Source organism: Solanum dulcamara, chromosome 2, assembly GCF_947179165.1.
Source record: "Solanum dulcamara chromosome 2, daSolDulc1.2, whole genome shotgun sequence".
Classification (NCBI taxonomy): domain Eukaryota; kingdom Viridiplantae; phylum Streptophyta; class Magnoliopsida; order Solanales; family Solanaceae; genus Solanum; species Solanum dulcamara.
The window spans coordinates 75,651,060-75,671,209 of NC_077238.1; the positions used below are offsets into that span (position 1 = coordinate 75,651,060).

The following is a 20,150-nucleotide window of genomic DNA, read 5'->3' on the forward strand; positions in this document are numbered from 1 at the left end:
CTTAGCTACTCGATATCTATTATAGTGAAAGACAATACACATATCCGATGAAATAATTGAGATATGTTCAAATTGATTTCATTAAAAAAGAAGGTTCTAACCACAATTTGAACTCACTAGATCATGCCATCATTTCCAAAGTCAACTTCACTTGGATCAAGGTCAGTCAGTAACTCTACCAAATGAACAGAAAGGAACATATATTTCCCATCAGCCATCAGTAACATTTGTGATTTCCAATGGTTGCTTTTTAAAAAAATTTAACTTTCTTTTTTCAAAGCTCTAGCAGTAATTAAATTAAATTACATCTACTGTACATACACAAAATTTACCAAAAAAAAGACCTTTTTTTTTTAGCTAGAGTAGTATAGTGGCCATCATATATTGAATTGATCCATGCTTCATACAAATCAATTGAAAAGAAATTTTACCAAAAAAGATTTTGACACAAGAAATTTAGCTTTTGTGTATAGTTTTTTTTAGGATATAATATTCATCAATTTCATCTAACTGGAAATCTTGAATCCCTAAATTCAGCTACTATTATATGGGTCAAAGCCAAACAGGTTTTGTCCCAAGAAACAAAGCCCATTTTGTCTGTCATTGAATTGTCAAATCCCTTATTACCTGCTTCTTGGAACATAACACAAGTAAAGGTCACACAATTAATTAACCATGATGTGACTATCTCAAAAAAAATAAAAATTGCTTTAGTGATCTTAGACACATTGACCAAACTATTCTGTAAACACTATGAACTGGCTAATTTGAATTTGCGTCCGATAACTCGAGGGGATGTAAAATGCACTTTATCAAGAGGGTTTTCATTTTTAGGCTTCGAACGATCCCAACCATTCTATCATTCGACCACAACTCTGGGTGGTATGTGACCGCCTCAATAGTCAATAGTGCGTGTTGAAAGTAGGACGGCGTAAAAGGGGTAGGGTGAATTTATAAATACCTTTGCATGTATTAATAAATAGTTTTAACAAAAATTTTTTGGTCATTTTGAGATGAGCTGCACTACTAGAAATTATTAGAAATAAAGGTTTTTTTCATCGACATCAGTAAAAAAAAATTATGTTATAGAACATGATTATCTCACTTATTTTTCATTGAACCTACTCACTAGAAAATTGTATGGTAAGAAACAGATTCTCACCGAACTAGTGAGAAGCTTCCTAATTTTTTCATATGGAATAATTACTATACTATTTTTTTTCTTTTCGCACAAATTCAATCAAAAAATTGGATTTTTTTTTCCGCACATATTCAATCATCTTAGATACATGGTCTTTATAGGGTAAAGAGGTTGTCAAAGGTCAAAATTTAAATTCCAGTTCCACAAAAGTCAATAGTAAAAAGTACTCTAATTTCAGCCATATTTTAATTTGCCTTTATTAGAGCCTTCCCTATTTTTTGCTAACATTTAATCCTTCCCCTTATAAAGTGACATAAATAAATGTTGTGACAGATACCTAATTCATGAATATTTGAATCCACAGTCAAATACTCACGGACTGCAAAACCAAAAGAACAAAAATAGGAAAAAAAATATTAAAAGGGAAAAAAAAAATAGGGTTCATTTGGAGCAATTGTTCTCTGGAAAGAATGGAAGTAATAAGTCAGAAGAACAGCAACAAAACAACCACAAAAATTTCCTTCAAATTTCAGACTAGTCTGACTTAAATATGTTCATTTTTTGAAGAAAAAAATAATTTTAAAAAGTTTCATGTAAAATATTTCAACCCAAGGTGAAAATTTTTGTTCAAATTATTGAAGTTGTAATCATACATAATTCCAATTTTCTGCCACCTTTTGTCTTCTGTTTGTCAACTTGAAATTGAAAATCAATAAGTTAATTATTCTTAAAAAATATATTGGGATAATAGCACTTTTGATACCTCCGGTTATTGATTAAAAAAAAAAAATTGATCGTTGTGATATATGACTCATCACATTTAACCTTTAATTAATTGAAATATACATTAAATGTATTATATGGACTATTTTTAGAAGTATAGTACCCTCAAATATGGAGTAATAATATAAATTTAACGTAATAAATAGATAATCAAATGGTGATATAGTCAATAATGCTAGAAATTTGTGATTATGATAGCAAAGGAATCAAAAATGCACATTTCAATTTACTAATAACTGAAGGATTACTTGTAGGGATAATTACATCCCTAAACACTTCAACCAACTAACTTACAAAATGTAGATTATGTATATTTACATATACATATAATATACATACCTATGCTATTATACATATAAATAATATATATATATATGTATGATGTATATTTCGATCATATTTGAGAATTCATTTTCTAATAATATAATTAATATTCTTAAATTCAAGACAAATAGAATAATGACCCTCCAAACAAATATATTAAAAACAGGTATAATGTACAGTATGCAGAGGTACAATATATTACATTATAACATTATAACATATTGGCATTGTGTGGAGACTAGAGAATAGTAATACACAATATGGGTTCGCTTTAAATGCGAGGTGGACAATACATCATCTCCATTAATTTAATATCCGCTCAGGATCGTAGTGAGATAAATATATTTTTCATTGTTAATCAGAAATTTCTAATTTAATTATTCAAACCCTCGAAATATATGAGTATCCTAATAAGAGTGTTTTTTCGTTAAATAAACTTTATCATAGCATGAATTTAAATTAATTAAAATTTAAAAATAAATATCGAATACGGAGCGAAAAATTAAAAAAAAGGACATATCCCTCCAATAACTCAATCTTCCCACTAATTGGGTCCTTACCCAAAGATGTGAAAAATCATTCATATACCTAACCTCCACCCCACCCCATTAAGAAGTGTCTTATATATTAAGATTTAAATAATCATACTAGGGAATTTGTACATTATCAACTACAAGTTATAAAAAATTTCAAGGCTTGGTACTTAGATTTGACACTTTTGTGATCATCCTAAATTTTAAATCGGCCCTCAAACTCTCCACATTCATATTTTGTGAAATGAACAAAAAATGTCCTTCGTTTATAATTTGGTGTAAAAATACTTTTGTTGTCAATAGTTTTGTCTAAAAATGTCTTAATTATTATTAGTAGGTCAAAAATGTCTTTTTCCAAATAAATATATTATTTATTTTCTTTTTGAATACATAATTTTCTTAATAATATTTTTCTATTAGCAAATATTTACCCTATTTAAATTCAGAAAAAAAATATAATATAAAAATATTTCATAGTTTATTAGAATTATTTTTTATTGTTATCTAAACAAAAATCAATCATGGGTTTATGATCTTATAGATATGATATAAATAACCCATTAAAAGGGTACATAAAATTATTCTATTTTAATTGATAAAATGAGATGAAGAAGAAAAAAATATTTTCTACATTTTTATCAGTTAAAGTGATTTTTAAAAGAAAAAATAAGAATAGAGTTCTTTAAAAGTAATTTTTTATTCGAAACAAGATAGGTTTAAAATAAAAAGAAATAATATATTTATTCAAAAAAAGTATTTTTGCACATTTAGTAATATTAGTGGAATTTCTGAACCAAACTATCGACGACAAGGGTATTTTTGGACCAAAATATTGACGTCATGGGCATTTTTTAACCAAACTATAAATGTAAGACATTTTTATTCATTTCATATAGTTTAAGGACATTTTTGTCATTTTTCCTATTTTAAATTGAATGTCTAATTATATAGTGTCACATAAATTAAAACGAATGAAATAAATAGGGCATAATACATAAATTGAACCCTTAACTTGGTTTCAAATTATAAGATTGACCTTTAACTTTGATAGTGCACTAGTAGGCACTTAAACTATCCAACACTTAAACAAAAAAAATACTTGAATCCTATTTGGCAAAAAACGTGAAAAAAACACCCAAGTTAAGCTCGTCAGAGGTAAAATTGAGGCAATATTCGAGTTTTTTTTGTTTAAGTGTTGGTTAGTTAAAGTGTTTACTTGTTTACTGTCAAAGTTAAAGGTTATTTTTAAAATCCATGTGTATTTATTTTTAATTAGGTGGCAGTCACTGAGTGGCTCAGTAATCCACATCGGAGCGTCTGCATATCATGCGTTTGGGCTGCAATATTTGAGTATTTTTTTGTTTAAGTATTGGCTAGTTAAAGTGTATACTTGTTCTCTGTCAAAGTTAAAGATCAAAATTATAATTTGAAGCTAAATTAAGAATCTTATTTATATATTATGTGAATAAATAGCCACATGTCTATATATATTAGGTCACTTTTCTTTCTTTTTCCTTTTCATATTCCCCTAGGTCTATCTAGGCTAACTCACCATCAATGGGAAGGGGACCATGTTGGATGTTGAGGGATGAGGGAAGCCACTAGATGTCAATAAATACAACTGCAAGGAAACCACAATTCTATTCTCTCATCATAGTGCCATCATGACTAACAAAAGTAAAGTGAAATAAAAGAAGCTTTAATTTGGACAGCCTTTTTTCTTACCTTTTTTTCCCTTCTTTTATTTCTTCATCCAAGGAAGAAATCAATTTGGATGAAGTGATAAGTAATTTTATATATTTAATTTAAAATTTTAGGTTTAAATTTTAAGTATAAAATTGTATAGGATAGTTTGGTATGAATTTAAATTAGTTAAATTTAATATTAATAGTAAAAAAATTAAAAAATTATGACTGACGTAACTGATATTAGTTATGTGAAGTTTATCCTATTATCTACTCATTATTAATTTACGATCAATTATGTGAGACCCGTGATAATTTTTTTGGTGAAAATGAGAAGAAGAAAAAAAGATAGAGAGGGAGCAAGTTTACAATCATTATACCAACATGGATTGTTGTGCGTGTTAGGGTTGTTCCATCCTTAATCAGAGATTTCAAGTTCGAGATCTGAATATGAAAAAAATCTTAATAGAAGCATCATCCACAAATATGCATTGCAATGCACAATTCAAATTTAATCAGTACTTTAATACGGACTCCAAACATTGATATATATGAAAAAGAAAAGTTTACAATGACTTTAAAAAGTTTAATATTTTATTTTTACTTTGACATCATATATACTTTGGACTTTCAATCATAAAGTAATTGATTACAAAATGATATACTCTCCCCCTTTCTCTCTCTCCTCTCACATCCATCTTTTCTTTGCCTGTAAAAGATGTGTACCCTTTGCATTTATTACCTTCCCATTTTCCTCTCCCACCCACCCTACACCATATCACAACCCCTTCTCTTTTCTCATCTCATATGTCAACTCAATTACTCCCTCACACTTTCAAAAATGATATTTTTGATCACTCAATTTATGTAACGTAGTTTTATTTAAGGAAAAATTATTTAATTATATTTTTTTATTTATCATATTTTTTATTATTCCGATTCATTCTTAAAAATTTCAAAAATTCTTTTTTTTCATCCGGAATATTAGTTCAGTAATCAAGATACATTATTTCTGATTATTAAATTATCTTTATGTTCAATATATCATATTTTAAATATTATCTGTTGATACTTAAAAACCCTAATTAGTTAGTAATTTTTGTATCCAGAATTGAATTAATATATTCGGATTACTAAGTTAATGTATCTGAATTATCATGTTTTTAAAGAATTTCTGTAAATTGAAAAAGGGCAGAGAAAAATGATAATTAACTCTTTACACTATATGATTCCTAAAATATTACTTTATTTAATACGAAAAATAAAAAAATTTAAAATTTATGATCTAAGATATTGTTTCACAGTTACCATTAACTTTAACAATAATAACTTAGCTAAATATTTTATGCACATTCATTCTATTCTACTATAGTTATGATCTAACCTTACTATATATCCATTTATTTTTTTCAAAAAAAAAATACATCTAATGCCCATCGTATGGCTTGACTAATCAAATATAATGCATCCCAAAATTCGACTGCTAGAGTAATAAAGTATTCTTATCAAAGGCGATTCTATTTTGAAAATTTCAAATTTCGATTTTAGTTAATGATAAAAGTATTTTAATTGTTACCAAGACAACCACAAACGTTACTATTCCTTCATTCAACTTTATCAAAGAATTAAAAATAGAAGAAATAAGGAAATAGTACAAAAGAAAGCAGAAAAAATGACAAGCTTAAAAGAGAATAGGGAAAATGATTTCAATATTTAATTTCTTTGTTCTTTCAGTCTCATATATTCTCTTCTCAGAAGGGATTTTGTAAAATACTTTCCCTCTTTACCCTTTTGTTTCTTTTAATTTCTTCTCACTAACCCCACAATCGAAATTTAATTTCTTCTCACTAACCCCACCCCATAAATATAGCTAGCGTTTGGCTCTAAATTTCTGAATATTCTTGGTAAATTATTTTTTGGTGAAGTTTTGTTAATGTCCTATCATGCTTTTGATCACAAATTTTTTTTAAGAATATTTGGCTGTTTTAAAAATATTATTTTGTATCCGTAAGTTCTAAAAATTATTTAAAATACCCATAAGTTTGTATTATCATTTTATAATGAACATGTTCCGTTAAAACAAAAACTTATAACATAATTGATAACAATCAATAACAATAAAATAACAATATATGCAAGAACAATATATTAATCGCGTTAAAAAAAATTATTCTTTTTTTCTCAATTTTGTCACTCAAACTATTCTTTTTCGGAGGAGGTAGATAGAGATGTTATTTAATGGTGTTGGTTGGCCATGTTAATGAAGTAAGTTGGTAGATAAATATTAGTTGGAATTAATAAATGATGGTGTTTTTATAAAATATAAATGTTTGGGGTAATTTTTAAATTTTTAAAACTTTCCAAATATTAGAACTTGACCCAAGTTTTTTCTAAAACTTAAAAATTTGGAATGTTTGCCAAATATATTTGCCAAGTAACGGCAAATTATATAACCAAACACCAGTTTCCAAGATTTTTTCAAGTTTTTTTCCAAAAATTATTTGGAGCCAAACGGCACCTTAGCCTTTTCAAAGAGTGGCCACTCAATCTTGAAAGGAAGTACTCTCTCGGTATCATATTAGTCGTTCACTTTCATTTTTATACGTTCTTTAAAAATAATAAATAAGAATGATAGTTTTATTAATTTATCCTTTAAAAGACTTTTTTGGACTTTACAAACATGTTTACACTTTTGAAAATAATTAAATGTAATAACTACTTAATTAATGCACATTTATTTTGCATAAAATATATGATTTAACAATGCGGCATCATCGTTTATTCATTTGATAAGATTATATAAGAATTGAAAAAAAATCAATAATTTTCACAACTTGTGAAATTTTCATATTTATGAAAAAAAAATATAATTTAAAAAAATATAAATTGCATGTCAAATAAAACTTTTATTTTCAAACCATGTCTAAAACGGGGCCTAATTAGTCCTACAAAATTCTTCTTGATTTTACACTTCACCTAAATTATTCTTTCGGTTGGACGATGATTCTTTAATTTATTTTTTCGATTTTAAAGTGATAAAATGGAATTAAAGAAAAGATTTTTTTTTGTTTGCTTCTTTCTTCCCTCACTCCTTTAGTCCAAGATGAAATTTAAAATTTGAAGTTTATCGATAATTTTTATAGTAAGCTCTGTTAGTAATCTGTATTGTAAAATGTTGAAATAGTAACAATAATTTCTGAAAATAACAGACATAAATTGAAAATTAGAATAGTGTCTGAAAAATTATGTAAGAACAAAAATCGAGCCCACTGAATGCACAGTGTGTCCTTAAGGAAATTATTCCCCTCAATGTACCTAAGGTTTTGGAATCTTTCCTCCCAGGATAGAACGATTTACTCACCAAAATAACGGTACAGAAAATTATGGTGATTGCAAACCACTCAAAGGGTGTATATCACATGAGTTTTTAGGAAGTGCAGAAAAGAAGAAGAAGAAGAAGAAGATGTTTTTTCAGAAATTTTCGTTAGGAACAATTCTGTATAGCCTGCTTGCAACTTTTCAGAAAAAGTGTATGTTGGGAAAAGGTCGCAACTTTAAGGTTTGCAACTTTTTCAGAAAAGTTTGCAACCTTTTAAAAAAAATCCGTTGGAAAAAATGGTAGAAAATATTTTAAATTAATACGGAAAAGAAAAAAATGGGTCGGGTCACGGGTTAAATTTTTTTTAATTACTTAATTAATTAAAAAAAATTAAAAGAAAATTGGTCCAAAAAAATTATCAATCAATCAGAAATCTGAAGAAAAGCAAGCGTCGACGGCGCGAGGAGAGACCCTCTTCTTGACTCATTAGCAACATGAAGGAGTGTTTTTACTTTTAAGTAGGAGACTTTTTCTTTCCACCACCTATGTGAGAGAAATACTTATTTCATAAAGCAAGAGGGAACAACTCATTTTTTCCTCCACTTCTTTTTTCTTCTATTTCCCATTCAACCTATCAATTAAACCCAATAAGCTCAAATTAATCTTACGTTAACCTAGCAAGCTACCTTGGTTAAAGAGAGGTTAGAGTATTGTTATAAGTTGTTAAAAGTAGTTAGTAGGTTGTTAGTAGGTTGTTATGGTCAGTTAAAATATAGTTAAATGCCAACTGGTATGAGTGTATAAATACTATACATATATAAGGTAGAAGTATAAGTGTATGTACTGATGAAGTAAATAATAGAGCTTTTCATTTTTTCAAGATATTTTTCTCTCTCTATACTTTTCTGCTCTTCCTTCTCTAACAACTCTCTTCTCCATTCCTCTGTATATTCTTCTTCACTTTTCCTTCTTCTTCTTCCTCCGGCAGTTTGCCTCTTCTTTCTTTCAGGTCTAACTCCATTGATGGAGTTATCATGGTATCAGAGCCTACAAGGATCGTAGGGTAGAAGAAGAAGATCACAATCGGTGATCTAGACTCCAGTAGAAGAAGTCAACCTGCGAGCTAGGGCTTAAGCTGTCAATAGAGATGTACATAACTGAGGCTACATCGGGATCTATGGAAACTGGTGATGGAAACCTAAATGGAGCACATGCAACTGCTGATCCAACTAGCTATGAATCTCCGACTGTAGGTCACAATCATCCTTTGTATCTCCATCCGAATGACACTTCAAGTAGCTCTCTAATCTCCCTTCAGCTCACAGGCTCAGAAAACTATGTTGTTTGGAATAGATCTATGCGTATTGGACTATTAGGAAAAGGCAAATTAGGCTTTGTTGATGGACGGTTCCCTAAGTCTTAGTTTGCACCTAAGTTGTTTGACATTTGGGGAAAGTGTAATGCTGTAGTTTTGTCCTGGATAATGAATATTGTTACACCTGGATTGTTGAGTAGTATAGTTTATGCTGGTGATGCACACAAGGTATGGAGTGATCTGAAAGAGAGATTTGAAAAAAATTAATTGTGCACATGTATTTCAACTGCACAAGGAAATTCATAGTTTCACTCAAGGAACTATGACTATTACAGAATACTACACACATCTAAGAGGGCTATGGAATGAGTTTGATTCTATCATGCCCTGTCTAGGGTGTTCTTGTGCTGAATCAAAAAAGTTCCAAGAACATTTTGAATACCAGAGTTTGCTTGAGTTTCTTATGGGACTGAATGAGTCATATTCAGCTGCTAGAGGTCAGATATTGATGCAGAATCCAATTCCCAACCTAAACAAAGCTTACTCTCTGATAGTAGATCATGAAAGCCAAAGAAACCTAGCAAGTTCATATCATGAAAGTGTTACCTCTAAAATGGTTGAATGTACTGCTCTATTCAGTAAAAAGGGGGGAAATGGTCCTAATCGGGGTGGCAACTTTGGCCAGTAACCAGGAGGTGATGGCAACCCAGGAAGAGGGCACTATGACAACCAATACAAGCCACAAAAATTCAAGAAGTCAACTTTTGTGTGTGAGGATTGTGGCTACAGGGGAAACTCTAAGGAACAATGTTTTAAAGTGAAAGGCTATCCAGTTGGATGGAAGTCAAAGAAGAAGAGGGAATAGTTCAATTCTAATTCATATGCTAATCAAGCTGAGGTTACCCAATGTGGAGGTCCACATTCCACAGGTGACACACCTTCACCTACAACCTTCTTCACACAGGATCAGCACCATCAGATCCTACAGATGCTGGCCAGAAGAAGTGAAAATGGAGAAGAACACTCAGCTAAAGCAGCTACAGCAGGTAGTGCTCTATCTGCTTTAGTCTCTAAATATGTAGATAAAAGCTGGATAGTTGATACTGGAGCAACAAATCATATGACTTCTAAGACTGAACTTCTAAATAACTTTCACACTATATTACCATCTGAAAGGAGACAAGTAATATTGCCCACTGGAAATGTTGTGTCAGTCTCACATGTTGGTAGTACAAACATTCTTGGTAATTAATCCATTGGAAATGTTTTGTTAATACCTGACTTTAAGTGTAATCTTCTTTCTGTATCACAACTCACCAAAGAACTCAAATATATGGCAGCCTTCTTTCTGACTTGTGTGTTTTTCAGGATCTCTTCAGTGGTCAGGTCAAGGGGATTGGTAAAGAGAATTAAGGGCTCTACATTCTGAAGGAAGGTGCTCCAAAGGCAGAAGTCAATGGTTGTTCAACTCAGTTTCAAGGTGTAGCTCCTACAAACTCCACAAGTAGCAGTGTCATCCCAGCTGGCAGACCTGCCACAGCTACTCTGTGGCATCTAAGACTAGGCCATGTGTGTAGATATATTAAAGAAATCATCCAGTATTGAGGTTCTAGACAATGAACATTCTACTTGTACAGTTTGCCCACTTGCTAAGCAAACTAAACTTTCTTTCCCTGTAAGCTCTCATGTGTCAAATATTGTGTTTGAACTTGTTCATTGTGATATTTGGGGTCCTTATAGGGTACCCATTTATAATGTAAAGAAATACTTTGTGACTGTAATTGATGATTACTCTAGGTTTACTTGAATTTTTCTTATAGCCTCTAAGTCTGACACAATTGTGGTGTTAAGAAATTTTTTCACACAGGTTCACAACTTATTCTCCACAACCGTGAAGACTCTGAGAACTGATAATGGTTGTGAGTTCCTTAGTGTTGTATTTCAGAACATGCTGTCTACACTTGGCATCCTTCATCAGACCACCTGTATCTATACTCCTTAACGAAATGTAGTTGTTGAGAGGAAGCATAGAACTATTCTGGAGATGGCCAGAGCACTCAGGTTCCAATCCTCTGTACCCTTAAAATTCTGGGGTGAGTGTGTCACTACTGCAGTCTACCTCCTTAACAGAATCCCCTCAAAACTCCTTCAATCAAAACTCTATTTGAAATGCTTCATTTGCATTCCCCTTTTTTAGCTCACATTAAAGTCTTTGGTTGCCTTTGTTATGCCACAGTCCCACATATTCTTGACAAATTCTCTCCTAGAGCCATACCAGCTGTCCTTATGGGTTACTCCTCAACAAAAAAGGGGTACCTCCTGTATGATCTCCACTCCAAATCCTTTTTTGTAAATAGACATGTAGTGTTCAAAGAAGATATTTTCCCTTTCAAGGATGTCCAAGTCTCCTCTAATCCCCTATTTCTAGTTCTCACACTTCTAGACTCCTCTTATCCCTCCCCACAGCCACACTTAGAGTCCATCCAACCATCTTCACCTCCTGCATACCTCCTGAGTTCCACTCTCAGCCTCCCCCCTTCCTGTCCCACCCAAAAAATCCTCCAGACCTAGTAAGCCACCATCTTGGCTTCAAGACTTTATCACCACCTCTACAGGCAACTCTTGTTCCTATACTATTGCAGCACATATATCCTATTCTGATATATCTCCTTCTTACAGCACTTGCCTAGCTGCCTACTCAGCCATCACTGAACCCACATCCTATAAAACTGCCTCTTTTGATCCTCAGTGGGTTCAAGCAATGCATTGGGAAATTGATGCTTTGGAGGCTAATCATACCTAGTCCCTGGTTGATTTACCCCCTGGCAAAAGACCTATTGATTGTAAGTGGGTGTACATAGTCAAGTATAAATCCACAGGTGAAGTTGAGAGGCTGAAAGCAAGACTGGTGGCCAAAGGGTTCAACCAACAAGAAGGCCTAGACAATAGTGAAACCTTCAGTCCAGTTGCCAAAATGGTCACTATTAGAACTGTTGTGGCCCTTGCTGCATCTAGGGGTGGTTTATTCACTAAATAGATATCCACAATGCCTTTCTAAATGGGGACCTACTGGAGGAGGTGTACATGACTGTCCCTGATGGGTTTGCAAGACAGGGGGAGTCCAATACCAAAGTATGCAAACTCCATAAGTCCTTGTATGGACTCAAACAAGCCTCCAGGCAGTGGAACTTGAAGCTGACTGAGGCCTTACTGAAGCTGGAATTCCATCAAAGCCACTATGACTACTCCCTGTTCACCAGGCAAGTTGATAGTGATATACTTGTTGTACTAGTCTATATGGATGAATTACTGGTTACAGGTAGCAATACTGGTCTAGTAGAGGACACAAAAAGAGGCCTAAGAAAGCAATTCAAAATGAAAGACTTAGGTGAGCTGAAGTTCTTTCTAAGCATTGAATGTGCTAGATCCAGTCAAAGAATTCACATGTCTCAGAAAAAATATGCACTGGAACTGATTGCTGAATGTGGGCTAGGAGGAGCTAAACCTGCAGGAACACCATTAGAACAGAATAAGAAGCTTACATCAGTGAAATATAATGAACACATTTCATATGAAGGCAGAGTTGATGACCAACAACTGCAGCACCCTGAAAGGTACCAAAGATTTGTGGGGAGACTCTTGTATCTCACCATGACCAGACCTGATATAGCCTTTCCAGTCTAGGTGTTAAGCCAATAAATGCACAATCCTAAGGAGTTACATATGGAATCTGCACTGAGAGTTGTCAGATACCTCAAGGAAGCTCCAGGCCTTGGGCTATTAATGTCATCTCAAATTACAAACACTTTGACTGCCTACTGTGATTCTGACTGGGGTGCGTGTCTAGAAACAAGAAGATCTATCACTGGATACCTAGTAAAGTTTGGTGGATCACTAATCTCCTAGAAATCAAAAAAATAAGAGACAGTATCCAGAAGCCCAACAGAGGTTGAGTTTAGAAGTATGGCCAACTGTGTAGCTGAGGTCACCTGGCTGGTAAGTCTGTTTAAAGAGCTAGGAGTTCAGATTGAATTGCCTGTTAACATGGTCTGTGATAGCAAGGTTGCTATTCAAATTGCTGTAAATCCCATCTTTCATGAGAGAACCAAACATATTGATATAGATTATCATTTTGTAAGGGAAAGAATCTGCCAAGAATTGCTGAAAACCAAATTTATACATACAAAAGACCAGCTAGCAGATATACTTACCAAAAGTCTAGAAAAATCTCAACATCAACAATTGCTAAACCAGCTTGGAGTTATGAACCTCTTCAAACCATGAGCTTGAGGAGGAGTGTTAACCTAGCAAGCTACCTTGGTTAAAGAGAGGTTAAAGTATTATTATAAGTTATTAAAAGTAGTTAGTAGATTGTTAGTATGTTGTTATGGTCAGTTAAAATATAGTTAAATGCCAACTAGCATGAGTGTATAAATACTGTACATATACAAGGTAGAAGTATAAGTGTATGTACTGATGAAGTAAATAATAGAGCTTTTCATTTTTTCAAGATATTTTTCTCTCTCCATACTTTTCTACTCTTCCTTCTCTCTACAACTCTCTTCTCCATTCCTCTATATATTCTTCTTCACTTTTCCTTCTTCTTCTTCCTCCGACAGTTTGCCTCTTTTTTCTTTCAGGTCTAACTCCATTGACGGAGTTATCAATAATAATAACAGAGTTTATCCCCCCCTCCAGCATTCACACCCATAACATACAGAAGCTACTCCAACATCAACACATTATTAAAAAATAAATAAATGGAAAAAATAAGCAAATAAATTTGTCTCTATTTTATTTTCATGACACAAGAACAAACACCTAACTGCAGTGATTGGAGCTTAATATTGGTTTATTTGTCTGAACATAATGATCAGCAAAAAGAAATAATTGGAAATTTCTTGACTACAACTTTTTAAAAAAAAACTGCAAGCGAAAATTCAAATTAATGTCTGGGGTTTTGAGACATCCCCTCCAACCCCCGTGCCCCCCAAACCAAACAAATAAGTAATAACTATCGGGTGAAAATCATTTTCACCATCCAATTTTATTTTTAAAATCAAAATTTTATTTTAATTTTGAACAATAATCAAACTCTTATTTTTATTCTATGCATTGTTTATTTTACCCTTGTTATATCACATTTATTTAATATCTCTTTATATTATAGATAATTTACTTTTGAACATAGATATTATAAGAAAAATTCTTAAACATTATAAGTAAAATAATATTTTTCAGAATTGATCACAAATTTAATATTATTGTCACGAACCAAATTTGGGTGTGATGGCACCCATCTCAACTCACCGAGACAAGTCAGCCTAAAACTCAACGAAAGGTAAATGCAGAAGTAATTGAGATAAGCAAGGTTTAATTTAGTCAAAAATAAATAAATAATCTCAAAATCCCCCAAGATTGGTTGTCACGTGCACAAGCCACTAATACATTATCGAAGTACGAAAGAAAATACAGTCACAATGTCTTTGTCCCTAGAATAGGACTAAAACATAATAAAAGAGTAAGATGTGTCCGCTAGATGGATGTAACAGCTACCTCAACACTCGAAATGATAGGCTCGGATGTGGTAGAAAACATTAGGAGATCAAGCAGGTCCGGGATCACAACCTACACAAGTGTAGAAGAAAGATGTGAGTACCAAACAACACGGTACTGTTACACCCCAGAACATTTCGGGTTACTAAGGCTACAGATGGCTTAATGTAAGCCAGAGGGGGAGAAAATATTACAAGTATATAAAATGAAATTCTACCGTAGAAGAATGAGGATAGCATGAGTATAATATTTGGATTTCATATAATACGATTGGAATGATATGTTAAAAGATATATTGCCTCGTAATCGTGAGCTGAGGTAGGGCCCACATGATCGTATTTTATAAAGGGACATACGATAAGTTATATGGATAATAGATGTGAAGTTAAACACAACTCAAGAAGGAACCTTGAGCCAAATCCAAGTGTAAGTCATTAAAAAAAAGGTGTTTTTACGCTACATTTTCGGGTGATCTGATTTGGGGAGATCATAACGATATCATTGTTTGGTAATTTTGGAAAATTCCTAAAATAAAAGTTATAGATAATTGGATTATCTTTCCAACCATAGGTTGTGGGAATTTATTCAATAACGGAATCAAAAAATATGACTGTTTTACTGAACAAAGGCATTGACTGCAAGTAGAAAATCTGACACGTGGTGGCTTCAAGGACTTTTAATCCCAAATTTTAAAATGGCTCGACTTAGTTATAAATTTTAATCAGTGTGGGAATATTAATTGATATGATAGATTAATTAACCATGGTTGGATTCTTATGTGAGAATTTTGGATTAATTAAGATGAATTAAGCTAATAGTGGGATAAAGAAATGGTCCCCCCACTGCCACATGGCAAATTTCTATTAATCCACGTTTTAGTAGGGGGCAACTAGGCATATGGGGCAGAACATATGTCTTCTTGTTGACCAATGTTTCACCCCAAAAATGTTTTTAAGGTCTAGAACATTCAAGAGAAGACTTCATGTCCAAATAGAGAAGAGAGAAGCTCTCATCTTTTCCAAATAAAGAGAGAGGCTCGGCCATGGTTGATGGAGCAGCTCCAAGTGTGGCATTTTTCTTCAAGGTCATGGTAGCAAGATGAAGTCTTTAGGGCAACAAAAACATTGATGAACCAAGCTTCAAATTCCAACAAAGTTGGGTCACTATAACCTAAGGTAAGATTCCATCTTTTTTCTCATCTTGGAAGCAATTTAATCTCTTATAAGTTGATGAATGAATGAAATTATGGGTGTTGATGTTGAGGTGTTGTTGAGCCGTGTTAGGGGGCTGCTTGGTTGAAATTGATGAATTAAATTCAAGTAGTATTTTGGTTGTTGTCATCATGAATTATGTGACGAGAATAAAGGAAATTAAATGGTTAAAGTGGAAATCATTCTTATTCAATTAGTGGGCTATTTTGGAAGTATTATTGTTCTTGTTGATTGGAGGGATTAAGAGTTAAAATTTGTATTGTGTTGGTTGAAAATGATAGGCTGCCTTAATCTAAAAATGATATAATTAATTATAACTAGTGTTTATGTTATTGTTGTGGTTGATTATATAACGAAAATGGAAGAATTTGATATTTCGAGCTGGAGTGGTAATTGATTATGGGCTGTTGCGGAACTTGTGGTGAAATTAACATAGTTTTCTTTCATATGAATGAATGATGTTGTGGTTGTGTGTAGGCTGGTATAAATCACGAAAATTTGATAAAGAGATAGTACGAAATAAGGTGTAAAATCGTATGTAGTTTTCTTGGTGTGTTCACAAGTAATCGCAAGGTTTTGAGCCTCTTTATGTTGTGAGTTAGGGGCTGCTTTGATAGATTGTTGTTATTCTTGTTGAGCTTGGAAAATTAATGATAATTAAGGTTTTATGTTGCATCATATGTTGGTTGAGCTATTTTAAGATTGTCTCGATAAAACGATAAGACTATGGATCATTAAGGATAATTGGAAGATGTAGTAGTTGTATGTGGATTGGAATTGTTGTTGAGTGTTATGAATGGGGGCTGCCTTAACTTACCAATAATGTTATGATGAAGATATTAACTTGTCTTAAATGGAATTGGAAACAAGAAAACCCCATGATTAGTGTTGGTATTAAAATGGACAGATTTGGAATCGTTTAAATTAGATTGGGTTGATTATCGTTGTTGCTATTATTGTCATGAATTATGTGTTAAAAGTGAAGGGATTGTATATGTTAATGTTTGGGACATATTGGGGTTCTTCTAAACTAAATAATGGAGGAACATCGATTAATGTGGTGGTTGTTATTGTTGCTTATTACAAAACGAAAATGAAAGCATACGACATGTCAAGTTGAAGTTGTAATTGATTTAAGGGTGGCTTATAGTGTGTGGCTGCTTGTGTTAAATTGAAGTTATAATTATGCATTGTATGGTTGCTTGTTGGGCTATTATAGATCATTTTAATAAGGTGTGATGGCTGCAACTTATTAGAAGTAATTTGATGACATCATAGTCGTCATGTTGGTAATAAACGGAAGTTAAATGTTATGTGGGTTGTTTGGAGTATTTTTGAATATCTTCTTGGATTGTCTTGACATGGGATTTGAATGTGTGATTAGTGATGTTTCTTGGTAATTGTATGGCTGATTTGGGAAGTGAGGAAAATGGGTAGTATAAGGGAGTTGCTGCCCAGAATTTTGTGTTTAGCAAACCCTTTTTTGGATGGGACTGCTGTTAGTAATTTTAGCATAACTCCTTGTGTAAAGCTCCATTTTGAGTGATTAAAGATGTTCTGGAAAGCTATTTCATAGCTCTAAAACTTTTATGTAGGCTCTAAAATCCAGTTTTGCTTTTATATACTCAAAAAATGGTGATGAAGTTCAGGAGAGGTGCTGTCCAAATTTCAGAAATAACCTAATGATGAAGTACGTTTTATGCCTTTCCATAGCCTAATCATAGTTCTTAACGTATTAATATAGGTTGAGATCCTATGGGGCAGCATATACATATTGTGTGTGGATAAATGCTAAAGGTATGTAAAGCTAACCTTTCTTTTTTTTGGCATGATCTTATGAAACAAATGGACGACGAATGTATAAAATTCCAATAAAGCTATTATTCTTAGATATACTAGGATGGCGAATGTTCTCAATTTTCAGAATTTTATATCGATATGTCTTGATTCATATGTATGATTCCAGCCATCCAAGTTGGTATAAGTCATATTTTAGTATAAATCATACTTCTGTATAATTCATATTTGGAATAATTTATAAGGTCAATCGGAGGTTATTTGAAATGAATATTGTCTTGATTTTCAAATGATGGTTCATTTGAATTATTCTATTGAATCTCAAATGATGATTTAAATGCATATGGTTACTCACTACTCTACTCGTGCATGCCTTAATGTATATTTCACCGAGTCTCAGGCCGAGTATGTATTCGTGCACAGTTTCACTGCATTGTTCACCGAATCCCTCACTAGAGGGCCGGATACGGTATATATATATGATGATATGATATGATGATATGATGATGTGATGATGGCACCGGGCCCCGTGATGGGCCAAATATGGTACATGTATATGACAGATTCACCGAGTTCACAATGGACTAGATATGATATATGATATAATCATGCATGATTTTATTTCATAAGGCACAGATACAGTGACTTCTTGAGTATCATACTTATCTCCTGAATCTCTACTTCAAATGTGATCTCATTTATGATATGTTATGCTTTATATACTCAGTACATATATCGTATTGACCCTCTTTCTTTGGGGGGCTGTGTTTCATGCCCGCAGGTACAAATATTAACTTCGGGAATCCGCTAGCTTAGAATTTCCACTCAGCTATTTTGGAAGTGCTTCATTGTTCCGGAGCCTAGAATTACGATATAGATATATTTGATGTATATATTTATTTATCCATGGGTACGACGGGGCCTTATCCCGTCATATGATACTGTTGATATTCTTAGAGGTTTGTAGACATATATGTGGGTGGTATATAGATGTTATCCAATTGTACTAGTATGACTTATATTTTGGGAACGTTCCTATTTATAGTGGCGGCCTTATCGACTTGCATATATGTATATGATATATAGCGGGATGTTTCTACATGTAATGATAGCCTTGTCGGCTTATGTACTACATTACCTTTGATGTTATAACTCCTCAGGAGACAGATCGCATTATATATATAAATATGGGATAGTCTTGAGATAACATTCTATTTCCTTAAGTCCCATATCATGTTTAGTTCTTGATTGATTATAGATAACAGGTGTGTACACGAGAGTCCAGTTTGAGCTATAGTCACGGCCATGGGGTTGGGTCGTGACAGGTACTCAGCAAGTGGATAACTAAAATTAAGCAAAGTTCGATAGATACAAGTACTCATGCCATCCCAACCGAACCTCCTCAATAACAACCTGCATAAAACTAGCCCAACTCTACACTCTACACAATAATAACAATACAGTCTACGAATATTCATCGATAGTCTTATCAAGTGAATCATATCAAGTCAAATTCAATATATACAGAGCAATAAGTGGTAAACACGAATTCAAAAATATCAATAAAATGCGATGCAAAGCAATGAAATGATGCATGTATGTCCTATCGGTACACATCTGCTGAATTATAGTCTTGAACCCATGGAGGACATTTCTGTCCATGTTTCCTCCACGGTGCGTGTGGCCCAACCTCTTGTTTCATAATACCTGTCACGGAGCATGTGGCCCGATCCCTTTATTTTATATCATTTTCAGTCTCAGCACAATATGTCAGAACCAATGCAATCACATGACAACAACAATAATTTTTCCTATCTCACATCAACATAGTCATTTCACATGTTCAAAATAAACTCATAATCACAATATATCAATTCCACCAATACATGACATTAGACCACCATTTTATACCCCTCATCTCTATTTTTAAGGTCAATTATGTAGTTAATAACCCAGTCCAATTCTCATTACTCCCCGGTACACATAACACGAAAATATAAGCATCTACGCTTAAACTGAGGTTTAGAAATTCACTTGCCTCAATTAAATTGAATAATCACTTTAAAACTTGAGTCTTTTGTAACGCTTCCGAACGATCAAAATCTGTTCAAATACATAATCTTCATAAGAATACGAATCTAATGACACCCATATTGCTATATTTATTTTCGGATAAAAAATTGAGTCAAAAAGTCATCCCCAGTCATTGAAGTCAAATCTAAAATTTTCTTTTCGATTATGTTTACTCATGATAAAATAAACTCACATGTCAAATTTTAGCTAAAACGGATCATTATTCGACCCTCAAATCAAAATTTTATGTGAAGAATCCTAGGGTCATGTTTTCTTATTTCAGCGTTATTTCTCCACCAATATACCTTAAAAATATGTTCAAAATCACATAAAAATTTAATGGAAAGGATGAGAATAATTACCTTGACACTTTAGAATGAAAATCCCTAAAAAAAAATCTCCTTTATTTTTCT

General features: G+C 32.7%; 1 protein-coding gene and 1 long non-coding RNA gene across 2 annotated transcripts in view; one reads left to right on the top strand and one right to left on the bottom strand.

Moving 5' to 3' along the window:
• Positions 1 to 20,150, bottom strand: part of LOC129880769 (uncharacterized) — a 67,690-nt gene that overhangs the window by 18,232 nt on the left and 29,308 nt on the right. The gene's annotated exons all lie outside the window — the stretch shown is intronic.
• LOC129880772 (uncharacterized) lies at positions 15,666 to 18,822 on the top strand. The gene is made up of 3 exons (XR_008765489.1): positions 15,666 to 15,831; positions 17,612 to 17,664; positions 18,446 to 18,822. It is a non-coding gene; the product is annotated as an uncharacterized LOC129880772 (long non-coding RNA).